Source organism: Ambystoma mexicanum, chromosome 3q, assembly GCF_040938575.1.
Source record: "Ambystoma mexicanum isolate Mex_15411 chromosome 3q, UKY_AmexF1_1, whole genome shotgun sequence".
In the NCBI taxonomy this organism is placed as follows: Eukaryota; Metazoa; Chordata; class Amphibia; order Caudata; family Ambystomatidae; genus Ambystoma; species Ambystoma mexicanum.
The window spans coordinates 1083563963-1083580158 of record NC_090926.1 but is presented as its reverse complement, the minus strand read 5'-3'; the positions used below and the strand labels follow the sequence as shown (position 1 = coordinate 1083580158).

The 16196-nt window shown below is 43.5% G+C and overlaps 1 pseudogene; it reads left to right on the top strand.

The window, feature by feature from the left end:
- Positions 1-1959: 1959 nt before the first annotated feature.
- Positions 1960-3178, top strand: LOC138582661 (protein NOXP20 pseudogene; annotated as a pseudogene).
- Positions 3179-16196: the final 13018 nt, after the last annotated feature.

The following is a 16196-nucleotide window of genomic DNA, read 5'->3' as shown; positions in this document are numbered from 1 at the left end:
ACATTTTGTTCTATTTTAATTTATGTATATAGGATTCTTGAAGTGGAAGAGTACAATGCTTGGTTTATACATTTTCAAATTTGCTATTTTTCACCTTAGTCTTGTGGTTGACAAATCAAAATGGACAGTTTTAAGGAAAATTAGGAAACCATTTGTTTTTAAAGAGTTTGTCCAGTTAGTTTATTGATATTATATTTTGAGGTTGTAATTAATATATTCTTTATGAGTGCTATACATTAAGCATGTTTAAAGAAAGAAAATGAGAGGCCCAGGACGAAGAGAAGCATAAGGACTCAGACAACAGCACAAACTAATGATGGTGCTTGCCAAATCGATGTCACTTTGGAGCAACTACATTTTCACTCTCAGCATGGTCCTCTCAAGATTCAGAGTCGTGAAGCAGGTGTTGGGAGAAACCTGAAGCTGTTTCACTTACTAGTCCCCGTGGATCTGTCATCCAGGTGGCCAGGAGACGGCCATCACTATTGGATCCAGTTCCTATGGGTGGTCCAGTGCGGGAGTATCACCTGTGGGATCACCTTTATGAGGGGTCCTCGGGAGTGGAAAAGGGACACCGACTGGTGAGACGCGGTACCCCCTTCCCTATAACAACGTTTTCCCATCCTACCCCGTAGGATATTCAGATGTTCTACCACCCTTTTCCAACACAAACACTTTCCTAGACCGTGACAACAAAGGAATAACACCTGAGCTGTTTACCTGACATGTCCGAACACAAGGGCCAGGGAGAGTCAGGCAATTAACAAAATCTATGGGCACCTAACAGCCCTTTACCTTCCCCGCAGCGATAAAAGACAGAGCACGAAAGCACACAGATGGCAAGGCTGAACACATGAGGAAGCAGCTATTCAGGATCAACAGTACAAATGGAGGAGGAAGGCAAAGAGACCTGGAGGGACGACAAGGAGGGAGTTACCCTTGCCCTTTTCACGTCAGACCTGCGAAGCCTCCGAAAGGAAAATCATAAGACTGAGAAGTGTAGCTGGCGTGTGGTGTGACAGGTGTCAATGGCACACAGGGCCCTACCGCGCTGATAGTCAAAGCAGGGAGAAGCGCTTGCTAACGTGGTGCCATCCTTGACTCCCGAGACAAGAAATTCCAAACAGTTCAGCACAGCCGGTGAGTCGGAAGAAGACAGATAGTAAAACCAAACTGTTCTGGGTCCAAGGTTGCAGGCGGCAACCGCGTTGAACAAAGAATTTGTGTATTTGAACTTTAAAGGAACCCTATCGGAAGGTTCAGAAGCAAAAAAAAGTGGTCAGGCATCACGTGGGTGCTCATTCGAAAGCCTGTTTGGGGTTGTGGTGTTTTGTTGAAACGACAAAGACCAAGAGGTCTTAGAAGAGGCTAGTGTAAAATGTCAAAGTGGTCCTACGAGGGTCGAGCAAAACCCCTCATACGCTCGAAAACCTTTGATACATGAGAGAAAATGGATTGGCCTGTGGAAAGTGGCAAATTTAAACCCGATGCCTACAAATCAATGTAACAAGGGACACACCCGAAAACCAGAGAGTAATAGAACTGCGTGAAGCCTGGCTGGGGGCTTTATGGGAATCCTGACTGGGGGCTTTAAGGGAAGTCTGGCTGGGGGCTTTTAGGAAAGCCTGACTGGGGGCTAAGACCCGAGCCTAAATAAAGAGTAACTAGTGAAGAGACATTGTGACTACAAATGTGAACCCGAGTGAGGGATGTCTACAATGCTGCTAAGTGTGAACCCGACCGAGGTATGCCAGTGAATTGAGAGTAACCAGTGATACTCCACTCCCCTCCCCACTCCTCTCCCCTTCTAGGCCCAGCCTCTGCATGGCTTCTTTGCCTGATGACTTTGTCAGCCTAGAACCAGAGCCTGGACCTGAAGAGACACCGGAAGGGTACGATCTTCAGGATCTAAGCTCACCCATGACAGGTGGTGGGTGGGGAGCATAGGGATCTAGGTGAAAGTCTCTGCTACCAACAGCTACTGCATCAGTTGGTCATGGATTGACAGCAGTTAAGGAAATGGCAGGAGTCACACTTCAAATTCATAGCAGTGTCTCATGAAGATGGGTGTCAATAAACCTCTGAATCCATACAAACAGAACGTGCTTCTGAAGCAGAAGGTGGTTCAGCCACACCACTACCTTCAACAGGTTCTCGCGGCGTGTTATCAACAATCACAAATGTGGTCCAAAATATGGGAAGAACGGTACTGAATGGTGGACTGGCTGCTCTGGAATTCATCGGCAAGAAAACAATGAGCGTGCTTGAGGAGAGTGATCCTGGTTTCAAAAGAATGAAAATACTGATACAGCGAACGGTCCCGCGTTCTCAGATATGGAGAGAAGCCAAGGAGAAGGAGAGGCTGGCCCAGCAAGTCACAGATGACAGGACGGCCCATTACGGGTTGCTTTTCGATGAGTTCCAAGGTCTGGCCTACCTGGAAGTGTTGCAAATCCTTTCAAATGAAAGCAAAACTAAGGTTCAATCATATTTGGCATCACTGGACGGAGAAGAGCTGTAGACTCTGAAAACTGACCTGGTGACTATCAAAGAGATCTTCCCACAGAAAGAGATAGAAAAGGAAGCTAAGGCAGAAGATACAGAAGTAAAGACTGAAGAGTTTATTAGCATGTGGACAGAATTGCTATTTGAACCCCATGTGGCTGCCACTCCAGACAAGCTCAATAAGGCCAAGGAAAAATCTCATGACTGGCTGTCTGAAAAGGAGTGTGTGGCGCTCCTAAATCCAGAGAATGTGCCAGTGTCAGAACCTACAGATACTGTCACAGAGACTGCTAACGAGAAAGGAGACAAAAGTCTTGCTGAAATAACTGCACATTGTATTGAACAGCTTCACAAGATAGCAGAGTTAATTCTTCATGGACAAGATGTGTAAAAGCTAGCCCAGGACCAATCAAAAGTTCTGACAAGGTTGAATGACACAATGTGTAAGGACGTATCTTCATTATCAAAGAACTTTTCAGACTTTTTAATTACAACAGGGAGCAAAAAGAAAGCAGAGGTCCTTAGTCCAGTGGTGAACAGTGTTTTAGAAGAGGGGGCACACTGCGCCACCTACATTCAAGATATGATATTTGGCACGTTGCAAAATCAATTTCTAAATAATACAGCTGATGGTTAAAAAAAGGATACAGAAAACATTTTAAATTGTCACCGTCTATCAGCAACCATCTTTGGTGGAGCTCAAAAACTTTTGATGGATCTGTAGATATTCTGCTTGAAAAATGGCGTTCAATGCTGCACCATTGTTCAAACATACACGCTTGGGAAGAAAATGAACATTTCCACAAATGGGTACATGGACCTTTGAGTAAGGAGCAGGAGTGTAAGAAAAAGTGGCTGGTGATAGGCTGCCCTCCTCAAACAGCCCTCGAGTAGATTGTGTTAGACAAAAACGCTTTCGAGAGACATGAAGGGACTCGCCGAATTCTGCCATACTGGCGATTTGGAGTTGTTCCAAAATATGTGCCTAAAGTACAGGCCTAAAAGTTTTAATTGCGGCATAGATGCTATGGAGGCCAGAACAAGACTGACTGTATTTGCACACAACAAGAACGTTGGTAGGGAACAAGCAAAAACTGCAGGAACTTTCAAGATGCTTTGTTACAACATGGCATTTACAAAAAGAAGCAAACTGTGGGTGGGGGTGGCAAAGCCAATATTCCAGCAGATGGATTTTGAATTTGTTAAAGATATAACATTGACGGTGCTGGCAATGCATACACATGGAATGCCTCCAGATTATGTTCCCAGGGCCCAGTCTATGTCACAGAACATTGCATGCAAAAAAAGGTTTGTCCTCCAAAACCTGAAATTGTTGAAAGGCTGACTTCAAGATTCAAATGATGTTTGGCGATGATCACAATCACAATTTTTTCATAAAAATGTTTCAAGCTTTTCCGCACTGCGTGGAAACTGTTTTGATTGTACAAAAAATGCAATAATATATACCTTGCAATGTTGTTATTGAATAATGTATTTACATCTTTTTTGAGTGATGTAATCTTGCTAGAAATGCATTAATTGTTTTATTTTTCCTGGTCCGTTTTTTAATATTTTTTTCCTTAATATCATTGATTTATATTTCAAAAATAAATGTCAGTGTGATTATTAAAGTATGTGCCTTTATTTCAAAATCATTGAAAAGTATTTTTGATGACATTTCTAGATACATATGCTTTTTTTATTCCCAAACAATTTCTAAAAAGTCTCAGCAAAATGTTTGTTACAAGAAATAGAACATTGACTGAAGATAATGCAATCACATACTTGAATATTTAAAATACAACAGATGCAAGGTGTACTATTAAAATTGGTAGAATGTATCTTGCTCACAGGACATGGATTGACGGAACAATAACTATTAATTGTGTGACCGATAGTAATCAAGCATTATGAGAGGGCTGAAGTTTCCATTAGTCCACCAGCTTTTTCAAAGTGCCCCTTCATATGCTAATTTCAGTTGAAAAACTGTTCAATTGATATGTCAATGAGCCAACCATTTTTTGGGGTGGATTTCAACACCTGGATTAAGGTATCAACGTGCACAGTGCTGTGCAAGTAGGCTGACGAGGTATGGATTTTAGCATGCAACAAAGATGCATTTGATTTTAAACTTTGTCGGACATTACCTCTCTGTCACATAGCATTAATAAGAGTGAATAACAGTAGTTGTTCTGAATGCAATTATGCATCACCTTGTTGGACCACATAAGGAGTAGAGCCAGTTCCACAAGGCATTGCATTGGATTGCAAGTCAAGGATACATATTTTGCAACAACCACTCATTTTAATGACCCAGCTCTCATTATTTATACCTCTGTCTTATTTACCCTATTTTACATACACTCCACTATATGGTGTTGTTCCATTGCACCAGATCACTGATGCCCCTTCAGCCTACGATTACTTACAATAAAATGTCAAAACTCAGTTACCATTTTGCTCTATCACTTCACTCTTTACTGACTTCCCTTACCTAGCATGCCACCCCTTTCATTTACCCACATTGCCCAGAACATTTTAGAAAGGGCCATCGAAAGGGATGGAATGGATGGCATCTCGGATGCGCACATTCTTGCAGCCTTTCACAGGAAAAGCTTTACGGGGACAATATTGTTTATTATGTGCATTAAATATGACCAGTAATGGGTATTATTATTATATGTAATACCTGACTGTTAAATCCTTCTGTACATGTTATTGAACTGTGCACAAAAGTGAGTACCAGCCGTTAAGGAACGGGCCCGCAAAGGGACCTTGGAGGCAATTACTGTACGTGGATGTGGATTGCAATATACCCAAGGTTTATGGGCCACAGTATTAGCCAACATTTAAATAACGGGTGAAAGACTGTGTAATTTAAATACATACGTTGCTGATGTGCACTATGACTATGCACATGTGGCCTGTGCTCATTTTCTTCTTACTGTGGAGGACAACCAGGATGAATGGGATGAATGAGGTTGATCCAGTTTGAATGAGAGAATGATAAGAACTGTTGGTTTCGATGCTTACTGAGAATTTTAACTAGTGATCTATGGTTATTTAGCATTTAACATACAAATGGGATTAGGACCATTTAACATATCTACTATTATTATTCAAACAAAACTGTCTGTGTAACATACATCTGTTCAATGTTTAGTACCAAAATCAATTTGTGTGTTTATTAAGAAAACTTCTTTTTTGTATAAAATGAAAATGGATATTTTTTTAATACTATTGCCCTGGTCGAATATTTAATTTGAAAATGTATGACCAGTAAGTGCTCTCAAGTAGATAAGCACTTGCTCGAGAGGGCATAGTTTCCCACTCTGAAACCAATTCTTGCTCACAAGCTTTTTGGTGTCAGTCTAAGGTTTTGAAAACTATTTCAGAGGGTGTTTGTTTGTTGAGCAAGGCAATTGACCCTCACACCCCTGTAGTGTTTATTAGGACACCCAGGTGCGCCTGTGATATTGCTGAAATCAAAGATGATTGATTGACTAGATCTGCACAGAAGCCAGTAAGCCTCTCAAACCTCTGCTCATTCTAGGCATGCTTGAATTTTAGTGGTTTCATCTTTTTTTGTTATTTTTTTTTGCACTCTGCATGTGTGGCCCTGGGAGCAACAGTCCACCCTGCCTGGTGGGCAATCGTCCCTTTGCCTCGTTTGGGATAAGCCTGTGCCGTTTCTATATATTAATCCACCGCTTTTCATCCATCTGTATCCATGCATCTGTATTTCACGCTGTAACCATCTCTATATGTCCAATATGATTTCAGAAATGAGTTTGTGCGTTTTTAAACAGCAATAGATACTTATGGGGTGTTGAGAACTAGGTGCATTGAGTAATGTTGCAATAGGTTGCGGAGTCCGAACGGTGAAATTATTTAACCAATGGTTAGAATTTCAGAAGTCTTTGTATTGGGGTCAAGGTGGAAAAGACTGTATATTCAAATTCAGTTTTTTGAGAAGTGAGGAGATGACTTGGACGTGAACAGGCACGATCCAATTTGGTTTTGTTGTGATGTTGTTGCTTGACTTTACATTGAAGAAAGACTGGCACTTGTTTGTAAAATTTCTTTTGACACTAATGCAATCACCATATCAAACAATACATACATGCCCAAGGCAAAAAGCAATGTGTGTTGTATGTGTTCTGCACCCAGGGTCGGACTGGGCCATAAAATTGTGCCGGTCGAAAATTAAAAAGTGACCCACATTTGCAAATGACTATTCATTCCTTTTGTAACAGACTGTGTGAATAGTACTTGAGGGGATTATTTGGGTAAAATGAAATATAAATTATCAACTTTAAAGAATATCTTTCTGCAACATTGGTCAACATTACGTAAGTAACTCATATAAGTGGCCTACATTGGCCAAGAAAGTGGCACACTTTGACCAAAAAAATGGCCCACACTAGCATTTTGAGTTTTTGTTTTGGGCATTTCCCTATTGTCCTACAGGGAAGTCTAAGCCTGTCTGTACCTCGCCTAGGCACATCTGTGACCGAATTCCTAAATGTTGTGGGATCAGGCACCTTGATACTGTCAAAATGGAAGTACATATTTTGCTATGTGGAATACTTGAAATATTTCATTGTGTTTCACTGCACAGATTGCCATTAAAAGCAGATAACAATATTGTGCATTTTTGTGGCACGTATTCCATAAAACGAAAACAACCAGTGGCTGACTGTGAACACAGACTAAAGTGTCTCATTGTTATTTGTCCTTGAATCAACCGTACTAACACTTTGCAGGACACAATGTGTATAATATCCACACAGAATTGATAAGATTCACTATATTGAAAGCGTACATAGGAAAGTTAAGGTTCTATTACAGAGACTCTGTTGTCCAAAGCGGTTGTTCACCATCACATAAAGAGAATGGAAACTCAAGACATAATGTAGGCTTAGTATTACATAATATTTAGTCGAGTGAGGATGGCATATGTGTTGTATGCTTCATGATTAACGTTGTGATGGATGAATATTCAATTAGACACAAAGAATAGACATTGTATGTGTTCATTTTAACATAAATTGATAGTTAACATATTTATGTACTACGTATATTCTATTATAAACTGGGTACTGAAATACCCAGTATTTATTTACTTTTTGCATTCTCAAATCTACATAGCTATGTTCTTTCCGATGTGTGCCTGCCGTGGTTTCAATCTTCCTGTTGATGGCTTCTTCAACCGTAATTGGACAATAATCTTCAACAACGCAACTGTGATAACCATTATCTGGGCTTTTGTGGTTGCAGTAATAAGGAGCAACATGGCAGCCTATAGGGTCTGAAAATGTGCGGATGTGAAAGTGTTGCATTTGAAAGTGAAACTACTCCATTCTTCACACTAATGTGCGTCGATCAAACATTGGTGATGGAACACAAGCACTTTCACTCAAGAATGCAAATAAGATTAATCGATCAATGAACGGAATCGGCATTATAAGATCACTGTTCACATTTATACAAATAATGTGAGGCATGCAATGTTTGCTAGCTATAACTTCTATTGGCAAAAGTTATCAATGTTTTCGTGGACATAATCATCTCTTTTTTGAGCGTTATGTAAAAAATACATTTACTTGTCACGTTCCCGACTATTGCTGTTTTCTTCAAAATATGTTTTTTTTTCCTTTTTGTAAAAAGAAGCAGACCTTTTACATTTGGTGTGGATGTGTGTGTGTGTTTATGTTCCTGGTTCTGCGCTAGGTAACATTATGACGCGGGTGAGGACGGGGTACATTTGGCTACGCTGCCACCAAACGTCAATAAAATAGGTGGAGCATATCCTTTTGACTGGTGATGTCATCTTTAGTGGCGGGTGATCTGAATTACTTTAACTTAGGGTGGTCAAGTCAATGGATAAGCTTAGCACAAGATGGTGTTACAATCGATCGAATTATGCTAAAAAATACAGTTCTATGTCTTTATCGTGAATATTAAAGGCAGCACCAAAAAAAGCGCAATTATTTTTTTAAATTATTATAATTTTAAAAAAATATATTTAACCGATTTTGGGCAGCCTTTAATATTTAAAACACTTGAATACCTCTCCCTCCACCCTTGAATCCATGGTTTCACCCATTAACCCTCCTTCAACCTCTCCTCCACCCCAACACTGCCTTATACTCACACACACCTTTTCCCCAGTACCCCCTTACATACTGAAACACTCAAACACACAGATGCAGACACGCTCCTTCCCCACCACAGAAACTGTCTCCTTTCATTCACACACGCACGCAAACACACAACTTACCTGTAACCTTTCTGCCCCTGCCCATCTCGGTCAGCCTGTCAGCCCCTACGCGCACACGTGTGCAGCAGGGGCGTGACAGTTCCGGTTTAGAAAGGCCACTCTGAGCGGTCTCAGAGCGGTCTTAGTAAACGTTTTTTAATCTTTTTTTTAAAAAGGTCTTTTGACCTAGAACAAAAAATGCATGCATGATCAATTGGGCCAATACAATTTCTGAGCAAACTTCCCCTTTAATAATCCCCGTAGATTGCCGTAGGCATGCGTATGTATGATAATTTTTCTTTATTTCAAAACATAAGCAATTTCATAAAGGAAGATCTCATTATCGTAACCATTTTTTATGTTTGATTCTACTTCCTGTGGTTGTGGTTTTATAGGCAAAATCATGTAATATGCATTTTGCTAACTTTAATTGCACTTCATTTTTCTTGAATTCTGTATCCTCGAGTAGAGCATAAGGAGTCTTTGAACTAGCTTTCAGAGGCCCCATTGTCTGTTTTCCATTACTGGGCATATGGTTGGCTGTATTGCCTCAGTGATTTCAAAGGTTACACTCCAAGTACAATAATGTTTCTTTAAAGCACAGAATTAGGAGAGCAGGATAGGTTGTCGTGTGAGCAGTTCTGGTTCTTATCATTTTAGGACCCCAAACATTCAACCTTGGTGGAATTGTAAAGATGTATTTATGAGTAGTCACTGGAAATGTACTCACAAGGGATCTTAGTCCTGATCGCCCTTTGGTCTGTGAAACTAATGGGTTTTCACGATTCAAGGCAGACCAAGGTAAGTCTTCTACGACACCTAAACCTTCTCATCCACCCCCATTTGATCATGTATGCAGGCCTGAGGTGGGGTTTAACTGGAAGTCAAGTCAGCAAGAAAATAGCATTGGCCAGGCAACTCAGTACATCATATGGTTTTGTATGCCTAATGGGCCTGTCCACATCTATTGTATTGACAGGATGTAAGCCATTCTTTATCAATACCTTACAATGTCTTCACTCCTTTGTGTTCAAAATATCCCAATAAGAATCCTATTGCAATTTAAATGCTGTCAGTACAATTAAACGATTGTACACTGCAGGGCTCCAAATTCAGATTTGTGAGCAGCAGCTAAAACTAGCACCTGGGTGTCATACTTTTTGCACATTATGTATGATCCATTATATTTAAATGTTTCCTAGATGTGCCCTAATTCTTCTATTTTTTATTTTTTTATTTGTGTTATCGGCTGTTCTTATCCAACCTCACAAAATAAAATGAAGAAAGACAATTCCCTAACTATTCCTAAAAACCATCATATATATTTCACATAAACAATCAATCAATTTCATTCCTTATTAAAAAGAACATATTCAAGTAACAAAAAGAAGATACATAAAAAAATACTTCAATCAAATACATATACTAAAAGAGAAAGCAATTACATTTCTCAGACCCAAGGGAAAGGAGAGAATGTTCCCATCTATTAACCTAGGAACATTATGCAGTACTTCAAATTACCACCTTAGTTTTACTATGCACGCCTTATACGGCATTTTAATTACTGCTATGGTGACAACTGTTTCTTCCCCACTTGATATTCGAGGGAAAAAGCTCTCAGCATCCAACACAGCCAAATTATATATGAATTTGCCCAGCAAGAATGCCCTATGTTCTTTTAAAGCCCGACAATCCATAAGAATGGGTTTCCTGGTCTGTACCATATTTGAATCCTTGCACAAGTCACAAGCCGTCATCCCACCAACCTCTTTTGATCATATCTGATGAATCTCGCCTGTGTGCAATAAATTCAATCTGTAGAGCAGAAATTGAGATGGCCAATAACCATTTGGGAATTTTTAATAATGTTTTCTTGGTAATGTAGAAACTGGCACAGGTTTTCTTTGTCTTTCAGTACATTGTTCCAATGCGACAAGACACCACTTTAAATGACTGCAAACAGTTTTACTTTATAAAGGTTTTTAGCACTTCTGGTTATGGATTTAATCAGTGCTCCAGATAAGATTTTGAATGGGGAGTATTTTGCTCCCTATTTTCTAAAGTTGAGAGTAAAACTATTTTTTAGGTAGTAAAAGAATGTAGCTGATTCCAAATGGGAGTATTTTAATAGTGAGTACAATATTTTAACTGTAAAAGAAATGTTTTTGTAACAAATATTCCTTTGTACCTAGTTATTAATGCAAATTAATAGATACTTTTTTATCTCTACAGACAATAATAGTTTCTTCGTGAGGTGCTACTTGTTCTACTGGTCCAAAAATATCCATAGATCTGTGTCACACCATATGGGTGTTTTCTACTTTTTGTCGGGAGTATTTATACTCCCTAGTTTTAGTTTTTGAGAGTATTTGCCTATTTCTAGGGACTAAAAGTGGCTGATAAACCCTTTATCTGCAGGGCTGTGTTTAATATTCAGGTAAAAGAAATTCCTGGTGTGTGGCAAACTCTGTGCCATTTGGCTGGTGCTGTCTATCAGGGAAGCAAGTAACCACCTGCCCCCCGGAGGTGTACCCTTGATTTACTGTGATTTAACCAAAAATAACTTTTGGTTTTCTCTCCCCCGAACATTTCAGACAATTTCCTTGCCCCCCAGCCCCTTACTTACCCGTGGGCGGCACACCTCCTTGTGTGCCGCTGTCTAAACATTTGTTATTTGTTATTGTTATTGTTATTTTGCATTTATATAGCGCCTTATATACCATTGGTATGGTCTGAAGGCGCTGGTAGGTTGAACGCCCTTGGGAACCGAAGTTCGGGTCAGTGGAGAGATTAGAGCGAGTCCAAAGCTGCGTGTGCGCACCGGTATGTGTGCAGCTGGTGCGGAATTCATGTGGTAGCTGCTTCTTAGCGGTAGGTGTGGTGGTTGAGAGATCCGGGGTATGTGTTCGGTCTGGCCGGAATTATCCAGACCGAGTGTGGCAGCGTTAGGCCTGAAGAGAAACGCCTGGCTGGGGGTGTGAAACCAGCCATGTTTACTTAGAGTGATGGGGGGTGAGCGGCAGATGTTGATATGAGAACAGTTATACCGAATGGTGTCATAGTATCTCTGTATTCTAGTTGAATGGTGGTGTAAGGAGAGAGTAAGCGTGGGGTGTGGTATGGAGTATGCTCTTTCAAAGGTTCCTTGCATTCCAAAACAAAATATGCACGTCACGCAATTCTGAGCGGTCAGGTCCGTTCTTTGTGTTTTGTTTCTCATCCCCTCTTTGCACTATTCACCCATACACTCATTTGTTCCATGCGTTCGACCGCTCTACAGATTCATCTGCCACTCATCAGTTCCGCACTCATCCGCTCCACAGATTCATCTGTCACTCATCAGTTCCGCACTCATCTGCCACTCATCAGTTCTGCACTCATCCGCTCCACACACTCGTCCGCGTACACTCGTCCGCTCTATGTACTCATCCGTTCCGTGTACACTTGTTCGCCCCACACACTCGTTCGCTCTCCACACATTCGTTCGCTCTCCACACATTTGTTCGCTCTCCACACACTCGTTCGCTTTCCACACACTCGTTCGCTCTCCACACACTCATTCGCTCTCCACGCACTCGTTCGCTCTCCACGCACTCGTTCGCTACTCGGCCACTCTCCACACACTCAGCCGCTCTCTGCACACTCAGCCGCTCTCTGCACACTCAGCCGCTCTCCGCACACTCAGCCGCTCTCCGCACACTCAGCCGTTCTCCACACACTCAGCCGTTCTCCACACTCAGCCGCTCTCCACACTCAGCCGCTCCCACACTCAGCCGCTCCCCACGCTGCTCCGCTCTCCCCGCTCCTCCGCTCTCCACGGTCCTCCGCTCTCCACGGTCCTCCGCTCTCCACGGTCCTCTGATCTGCACGCTCCTCCCCTCTCTACACTCAACCTCTTTCTACACTTATTTTCTCTCCATATTCATCCATTTTCCACATTCATTTGCTCTTCATATTCGTCCGCTCTTTACACTCAACCGACCTCCACACTCATCCGCGCTCCACACTCGTCCGCCACCAGCGCTCATCCTCCACGCTCATCCACACTCATCAATATTCATTCGGTCTCCCATTCAGCCCTCTCACCCTCCGCACTCATCCGCCCTCCTCATTCATCTGCTCTCGACACTCATCCGCTCTCGACACTAATCCGCTCTCGACACTCATCCGCTCTCGACACTCATCCGTTCTCTACACTCTTCCACTTTCTACACTCTTCCGCTATCTACATTGATCCGCTCCCCCCACTCAGTCGCTCCCCCACTCAGTCGTTCCCCCCACCGCTCTCCCCACTCAGTCGCTCCCCCCACTCAGTCGCTCCCCCTACTCAGTCGCTCCCATGCTTCTCCGCTCTCCACACACCCCCGCACTCTACGCTCCTCCACTCTCAACGCTCTTCCGCTCTGCATGTTCCTCCGCTCTGCACGCTCTTCCTTTCTCCACGTCCCTCCGCTCTCTACACACAACCGCTCTCCACACTCGACCGCTCTCTACACTCAACTGCTCTGCACACTCTTCCGTCCTCCACATTCATTTGCTCATCATATTCATCCGCACTCAACCGTCCTCCACACTCATCTGCCAATAGCATTCATCCTCCACACTCATCCACACTAATCTATACTCATCAACACTCATCCTTACTCATTCGCTCTCCCCACTCATCCGCTCACGCCCCCCACATTCATCCGCTCTCCACGCTCGTCCGGTCTCCACGCTCATCCGCTCTCCACGCTCATCCGCTCTCCACGCTCATCCGCTCTCCACGCTCATCCGCTCTCCACGCTCCTCCGCTCTCTACACTCAACCGCTCTCTACACTCAACCGCTCTCTACACTCAACCGCTCTCTACACTCAACCGCTCTCTACACTCATGTGCTCTCCACATTCATCCGTCTTCCACATTCATTTGCTCTTCATATTCGTCCGCTCTTTACACTCAACCGACCTACACACTCAACTGCCCTCCACACTCATCCGCCATCAGTGTTCATCCTCCACGCTCATCTACACTCATCTATACTCATTCGGTCTCCCCCCTCAGCCTTCTCACCCTCCACACTCATCCGCCCTCCTCATTCGTCCGCTCTCAACACTCATCCACTCTTGACACTTATCCGCTCTCGATACTCATCCGCTCTCGACACTCATACGCTCTCTACACTCATACGCTCTCTACACTCAGTCGCTCCCCCCACTCAGTTGCTCCCCCCATTCAGTCGCTCCCATGCTTCTCCGCTCTCCACGCGCCTCCGCTCTCCAAGCTCCTCCACTCTCAACGCTCTTCACGCCATTCCGCTCTGTACGCTCTTCCACTCTGTACGCTCTTCCGCTCTCTACGCTCAACCGCTGTCCACACTCTTCCGTTTTCCACATTCATTTGCTCTTCATATTCATCCGCTCTCCACACTCGACGGTCCTCCACACTCATCCGCCAACAGCATTCATCCTCCACACTCATCGACACTCATCTATACTCATCCTTACTCATTCGTTCTCCCCGCTCATCCGCTCACGCCCTCCACACTCTTCCGCTCTCCACGCTCATCTGCTCTCCACGCTTTCTACATTCCCAGTGATTTATTCCTATTATCCACTTCACTGTTTAGATCTTCATTACTCGTTTTAGTTCTGTTTGTCATTGTAGGTTACAGTTTGGCTAGTTTAGCTGTACATTATTATTATTTTTTTTTTGTGGTATGCTGCGTCGGTGTTATTGTGATGATTGATGATGCTGGTTTGGAACCGGTTGGTTTTAGGGAAAGAGCCAGGTTTTCAGTAGTTTGCGGAATGCCGTTAAGTCCTCAGGCGGATGTGGGGAGGGAGCTAGTTCCATAGGGTTGGGGCCAGGGCTGAGAATGATGTTCCGCCTAACCTGACTGAGTTTTTCTTGGGAATTACTAGGAGGCCTGCTGAGCTTGATCTAAGGGTGCGAGTGGGGTGATAAGGTATTAGCTTTTCTTGAAGATATTGCGGTCCAGTTTTATGTAGTGCTCGATGGGTGAGGCATAAGGTTTTGAAGGCCACTCTACGGGCTACTGGAAGCCAGTGCAGTGTCTTGAGGGCTGGGGATACGTGGTCTCTTGGGCCGAGCGCAAGTAGCACTTTGGCCGCCGCGCTTTGTGCTCTTTGGAGTTTATTCAGTTGGTAGGCATGAATTCCGAGGTATAGGGGGCTTCCGTAGTCCATTCTTGATATGACGATTGATTGGACCGCGGAAACTCTGTTGGGAAATGAGAGATATGGAAAGATGCGCCTAAGGTTTTTGAGGTGGTAGTGGCAGGACTTTGAGACATTGTTGACTTGGCGCGAGAGTGTTAGGTCGGAGTCCAGGGTGCATCCAAGATTTTTCACTGTGTTGGAGGGTGTCGGTGAGTTGCCCATGGCGGGTGGCCAGGGTATTGGGTGCGGAAGGAGATCGGAGTTGCCGCAAACCATGATTTCTGTTTTGGAGGGGTTTAACAAGAGGTGGCTTTGGGTCATCCAGCGTTCTATGTTAAGGAGGCAGGATGCCAGATCAGGTCGGGAGTTGGGTTTCGCATTCAAGATTTTTAGAATTAGTTGAGTGTCGTCGGCGTTATTGTAACACAGGATGTTGTGTGAACGAATTATTGGTGGGAGGGTGTTGAGATTGAACAGGAGGGCGGATAGACATGCTCCTTGTGGGACTCCTGTGTCGACTGGTCGGGCTTGGGAGGTAAAGTTGGAGAGTGTCGTTATTTGGTGCCTGTCTTTGAGGAACGAAGCTATCCATTTAAGGGCGGTTCCACGTATTCCTAGGGAGTGGAGGCGGTCAAGGAGGATTGAGTGATTGATCGTGTCAAAAGCGGCCGACAGGTCGAGAAGGATTAGTGCGGCGCATCCCGCGGAGTCAGCTGTCATTTTAAGGTCATCCCAGATCGAGGTTAGGGTGGTTTCAGTTCCGTGACTGGTTCTGAATCCTGATTGGGCGGGGTCTAGGAGATGTTGGCTTCAACAAAGGCATTTAGTTGGGAGTAGGCGGTTCGGTCAATGAGTTTGGCAAGGAACCTGGTGTTTGAGATGGGGCAGTAGTTTTTGGACTCGAGAGGGTCGAACAAGGGTTTTTTAATTAGAGGTTTGACGTGCACCAATTTGAATGCGTCTGGAAAGATACCGGAATAAAAGGGAGGCATTTATGATAGAACTTGCGTGTTCTCCTGCGCAGGTGGAGGCAAAGATTTCTTTTAGGGTTGTGGCTGGGAAGGGGTCCAATGATGATCCAGATGGTTTGCGGGCAGACAGGAGTTTGAGAAATTGTTCTGGTGATATTGGACTGAAGGATTCAAACGTTGGTTGCGTAGAGGTCGCAGCTGATGGGCTGGCCGGTACGGGCGGAGGATTGCCTGGTGGCTGTAAGAGAGCCAATTTGGTGGTTAGAGTTTTTGTCCTTTCGATAGCCGTGGAGTAA